Here is a 5,866-nt window from a genome sequence, read left to right as displayed (position 1 = left end):
TGTGTGTTTGTTTAGGGAAGGGTGTGTGTGTGTGTGTTTCTGTTCTGGTCACCCAGGCCCAGGACAGAAGAACATCCGATTTAAGGTCACCTAACATTTATCCACTGTCTGAAGTGTCAAGGCCTGGGTTAGGACACACAGGGGAACCTCCTGCCCTCCTAGTGCCCTCCCAGGCTCAAGGGCCACCCTCCTAGAACCCACTGGAAGGGAGGAGGAGCAGGTGGTTAGGGTGGTTATCATTATTCATTAGCTCAGCTGTGAGGCTCAAACGAGGTCATTTGTAAAAAAGTGAGCCGGACTGAAGGTCTGGCTGCTGGGCTTGCCTGCTGTCATCATTGGCCAGACACTCAGATATGTGACTAACCCTGACCCATACCCACGTGCCCTGCTTTGGGGAGGCTAGCGGGGTCAGGTCAAGGAGTCCCCTCCTCCCGAGGACTCAGGCCCCTGGATGAGTCCCTCTGCTTTGCTGAGACACTGGGGTGGGGCTGGGGGTCCTGCTAGCTGGTGTGATTCCCTCACAAAGATCCTCACACCTAACACCTAGAAGTTCTTAAATAAATCTTTATTAAGCACTTACTAAGTGTTAGGAAAACCTCAGGGATACTGATTAGAAAAAGACTGTCCCAGCCCTCCTGGAGCTTCCAAGGAGGCCAGCTGGGAAGTCCAAGTAAAGGGATTAGGGGTGGGGGAAGAAGTTCCTTGGGCCTGGGTGGGGCTGGGTGGAGCTGGGTGGAGTCCAGTCCAAAGACCTTAGTTGGTGGTAGGAAATGGATGAGTTGGCCCAGCTTCTGGTCCTTTGATGTTCAACTCCTTTTGACCCCATTTTGGGTTTTCTTGTCAGAGATACTGGGTGGGGTTGCCATTTCCTTTACCTCATTTTACAGATGGGGAAACTGAGGCAAACAGGGTGACATGCTTGCCCAGGGTCACACAGCTACAAAGTGAGGTCATAGTTGAACTCCAGGCTCCAGAGGCAGGGCAAAGCAAACACCACTTAAAACTTGGTTAAAGGGATGCAGTGCATAGAATGCCAGGCCTGGAATCAGGAATTAAAAATCCATTGGGGACTAACTTCCTCCACAGAATTGGTGAGGCAGAGAACACATGGAAACAATCATTTCAACAAAACTCTGAGCCAATCTATGGAAACTGATGGGGCACAGCTGCCCTTTGGGGAAAATGTACCTCTCTAAGCACAGATCCACAAAAGAGAAGACAGTCAAATAAGTGGGTATGCAAGTAAAACTGACCTAGAAAACCACTACATTTCATGAACCCAACAAAACCCCAAAATAAAAATTCCGAAATTTGAAATTGAAAACAAAAACCCATGTAATTAATAAAACCAGCACTGTTGGGGGTGGGGAGGGGTAGTCACTGAAATGAAACATAACCCAACTGAAATTTTTAAATAGAGAAACCAAATTACAGTAACTAAAATGATAAAGGAGCATTCACAACAAATGAAGAAGTAAAGGAAAATTATTTGGAACGATTTTGCTCAATTCTGTGCCAAGAAAACTGACAACTAAAATGAAATGGACAGTGGCAAAAATATAAAGTACCCAGACAGAATAAATAGATAATATATATAAGAGTCTCAGAAAAACAAACTGAACAAGCCACAAATTAATCTCCAAAGAAAAACCTTGCAATTAGATTAATTTACAAGTAAATTCTATCCGGTAGACATCTTAAACTCAGGATGTCCCAAACTGACTTCATTATCTTTCCCCACCCCCAACTCCTCTGACCAGTCTCCCTCTTTCTTCCTCCTATCCCCCAGACTCTTAACCCAGGAGTTGTCCTGGACTCCCCACTCCACCACCCCATCTTGCAGCATCTCTCCTCTGACAGCCCCCCACTGCCCCATGCCGATCCCTGTGGACTCACACTTGGATTACTGCAGTTGCTACTGGGCCTTGGGGAGACCTGGGTGCTCCAGATCTCTCCCCACTTCAACCACCAAAGTGGTTTTCCCAAAGCACAGGTCTGATCATATCACACACTCCCCCTACTCAATAAACTTTAGTGGTTCCCTATTACCTCCAAAAGCAATTATAAAATCCTCTGGCATCCAACACCCTCCCTTACCTGGTCCCTTCCTACCTTTCCAGATTCTTCTACCTGACTCCTTCCACCCCCACCCTTACTCCTCTATCCAGTGACACCAACCAGCTGACTGCCAGGAGAACCACTCTATTTGTCAGGCCACAGGCATCCTTTCTGCCTGTATACCCCCACCCCTACTCCAGCTCAGGCCTGGAAAACTCTCTGCTGTATGTCCCAGTCTCCCTGAAAGTCCCACCTGAAATCCCACGTTCTATATCTCTCTTGATTTTAGTACCTTCTTTCAGTTAATTATTTCCTGTTTATCCTGTATATTGATTACTTTGGATATATTTGTTTATGTCTCCTCCGTTAGACTGTGAGCTCTCTGACTTTGGACTGACTTTGGCCTCTTTTTTATGCCCAGGGTTTTTTTTAGTACTTGATGGGTGCTAAAGCACATAATAGTGACTTAATAAATATTTGCTGATTAATTGAAACATCCAAAAATAATTATTTACAATATTACATAAATGATTAGGAAAAACGGGGCAACATGAAACATCAAACAAATCCCTTCTGCTATACAAATATGGTCTTGATTCCTAAACCAGGGAGAATCAAAACAGAGAAAGTTAATTATAGGCCAAGTCTCCTAAGGAATTTAGATGAAATTTTGAAGAAATTATTGGCAGAGACTCCAGTGACTTATCAAAAAGGACAGATTATGACCAAGTTATTAGGAAACTGAAAATAACAGACCACATGAAGAACAAGAAAAAAATTGCACTATTGTATCAGTGGATACAGAAAAAGTTTTTGACAAAATACAACACCCATTTCTGTTACAAATACTAAAAAGCATATGAATAAATGGATCCTTCTTTAATACGGTGAACAGCATCTAGCTAACCCCAAGAGTTAGCATTATAAGTGATGAAGATAAACTTGAAGTCTTTCTTTTTTTTTTTTTTTTAAGCAATCGGGGTTAAGTAACTTGCTCAAGGTTACAAGGCCAGTTATTTCTGGGTGTGGTGCTACGTGTCTGAGCCCAGGATTCGATCTCCAGGTCGTCCCAACACTGGAGCGGGTGCTCTTACTCGCTGAGCCACCTGGCCGCCCCGCTTGAAGTCTTTCTAATAATATCAGGGTTAAAGTAAGGATGCATGTCTATTATCACCAGTATTATCTGATATGGAACTAGAAATGCAATTCAAGCCATGTAGACTCATCTTTCTGAGTTCAAATTCAGCTTAGCTATATGACCCTGGGCAAATCACTTCACCCTGTTTGCCTGTTTCCTCATCTGTAAAATGAACTGGGAGGCAGCTAGGTGGTGCAGTGAATAAAGCACCAGCCCTGGAGCCAGGAGGACCTGAGTTCAAATCCAATCTCACTTGACACACTAGTTGTGTGACCTTGGGCAAGTCACTTAACCCCAATTGCCTTGACTTCTGCCCTCCCCCAAATGAATGAATGAATGAACTGGAGAAGGAAATGCAAACTACTCCAGCATCTTTGCCAAGAAAACCCCCAAAAAGGGTCATGAAGAGCTAGAAACCACTGAATAGTAATCACAGACTTACAATAGGGCAAAAACTGGAAAGCAGTTCAGCAGGAACTAGGTTTAGATTAGACCCACACATTATACCATATATCAAGATAAACACTAAATGGATTCTTTTTTTTTTTTAAGCAATCGGGGCTAAGTAACTTGCTAAGGTTACACAGCCAGGTGTTTCTGGGTGGGTGCTAAGTGTCTGAGCCCAGATTCGATCCCCAGGTCATCCTGACACTGGAGCCGGTGCTCATACTTGCTGTGCTACCTGGCCACTCCTGGATTCATATCTTTTTAAAGAGAAGTCACATTATAAACAAATCAGTGGAGCAAAGGAGAAATTAACTTTCATATTTGGGGAAAGGGTTCATGTTCAAATGAGGATGGAAATTTTTAAAAAAGAAGGTAAAGATATGAGAATGAGATAAAAGGGGTGATCTTGATTACAGAAAATTAAATAATTTTTGCACAAACAAAACCAATGCAATTAACTTTAGGAGGGAAGGTTAACTGGGGGAAATCTTTGTATAAAGTTTATCTGATATCATTTCCAAGATATATAAGAAACTGATTTAAACTTATAAGAACAAGAGTTATTCTTCCATAGATAAATGGTCAAAGGATATGAAACAGTCAATTTTCAATTGAAAAAAATCCACCATATTTTTTTGAAAAAAGAAACCATCCAAACTACTAATAATTAAGGAATTAATACAGCGCCCCCCCCCCCCCTTCCAATGCACATGCATCATCAGATGGGCAAAGAAGATACATGTTGCAGGGGCTTCAGGAAAACAGGGACACTAATGAACTCCTGGTTGAGCTGTGGCCTGGTCTCCTCAAGTCACTAAACTGTACATACACAGGCTTTAGCCCAGTGCTACACTTCTAGGATACCCCCAAAGAGATCAAAGGAAGAGGGAAAGAAGGCGTACAGACCTGAGTATAAGCCATAACAAATGCTGAAACTGAAGGATTCAGAGATAGAATTGTATAACGTGATGAAGAACGGGGTAACAGAATTGCAGAGACAGACACCTTGGAGAGACTGGCCAACCTCATGACAGGAATAGAATAGGACTCGGAATAATGGGACAGATGTCTTTTTTAGGGTTAAGTGACTTGCCCAGGGTCATACATCAAGTAAGGGTCTGAGGATAGATTTTAACTCAGGTCTTCCTGACTTCAGGGTTGGTACTTCACACACAGCTGCCAAGAAACATTCGTTTCTGACACGGACAAAGCAATGCTTTGTTTTGAGTATGAATATTTGTTACAAAAACTTTTATATGCGTTTTTTTTTTCCCAATGGGGAAGAGGAAGGAAGGGGGAAAAATGCAAAACATAAAAACAACAAAAACTCCCCCAACGACAGAGGCCAGCTGGAAAGAAGCGGCTGCACGGAGCGGAAAGCACCCCAGAGTTTCTTAGAGGACCCCAGTTCAAATCCGGGTCGTACTGGACTGACCCTCTCCGGACCCCAGTTTCTCCGGCCAGAGCGCTGTTAAGGAAGGACAGCCAGCTTCATGGCAAGCCGTCATCCCAAACTGAAGGGCCTTAATGATTCTTCCTTTAGGGACCTAGGGCACTCCCATTGCAGTAAGGAGCAGCCCAGAAGGCCCCTGAGCTCTCCCCTGGTTTTGCCCTTCTGTGACGTCACAGTCACCCCTCCCCCACTTCCAGCTCTAGAGCTCAGGTGCGCTCCCAGCGCGAGCACACCCCATTTTTACCTCCTCTCCTCCAGTCTTCCCCCACCCTCTCCTGTCTTTCCCCGCCTCCTCCCCATGCGTCACGTCCGGTCCTCGCCTGTGCCTCTCCTAAGATGGCGCCGGCCGGCCGGAAGTCGGGCTTATTCTCTGCCTTTCCCAAGGTGGCGGTCGAGGTTCCGGTTCTCGCGAATTCTCGAGAGATAAGCCGCCCCAGTCGCCCCCGCCGTCGTCGTCGTCGCCGCCGCCCTCATCGCCGCTTCGTCTGACGTCGCGTCCGCCGGAGCCAGAGCCGGAGCTGGGGGACCCGGGAGTGAGCGACGCCAACTCGCCCAGGGCTAAGGACCGCAGCTGGAGCGGCCAAGCGGGGCTGCGCGTGTGCGTGTGTAAGGGCGAGTGTGTGTGGGGGGGACCCCGCGAGGGCGAGTGTGAAGATGAGTTATTGGGGGGGGGGATCCGAGAGGGCGGCGAGTGCGAGTGTGTCAGGAGGAGTGTAAAGATGGGGGGGGGATCCGAGAGGGCGGCGAGTGTGCGAGGAGGAGTGTAAGGG

General features: G+C 46.0%; 1 protein-coding gene across 9 annotated transcripts in view; it reads left to right on the top strand.

Moving 5' to 3' along the window:
- Positions 1-5,479: 5,479 nt before the first annotated feature.
- The window catches only part of SUPT5H (SPT5 homolog, DSIF elongation factor subunit), a 13,771-nt gene continuing 13,384 nt past the window's right edge, over positions 5,480-5,866 (top strand). For 4 of the 9 annotated variants that reach the window (XM_069078535.1, XM_069078531.1, XM_069078533.1 and 1 more), the window contains exon 1: positions 5,480-5,702. The gene's annotated coding sequence lies outside the window, so the exon portion shown is untranslated. The remainder of the gene's footprint in view (positions 5,703-5,866) is intronic. The other 5 variants (XM_069078532.1, XM_069078530.1, XM_069078534.1 and 2 more) reach the window with 3 other exon arrangements.

The sequence above is a fragment of the Petaurus breviceps genome, unplaced genomic scaffold (genome assembly GCF_028583685.1).
Source record: "Petaurus breviceps papuanus isolate PSGF00001 unplaced genomic scaffold, PetGlider_PUasm1.0 91041, whole genome shotgun sequence".
Lineage (NCBI taxonomy): Eukaryota > Metazoa > Chordata > Mammalia > Diprotodontia > Petauridae > Petaurus > Petaurus breviceps.
Note: the sequence above shows the minus strand (reverse complement) of the source record. Positions and strands in the feature narration are given on the sequence as shown.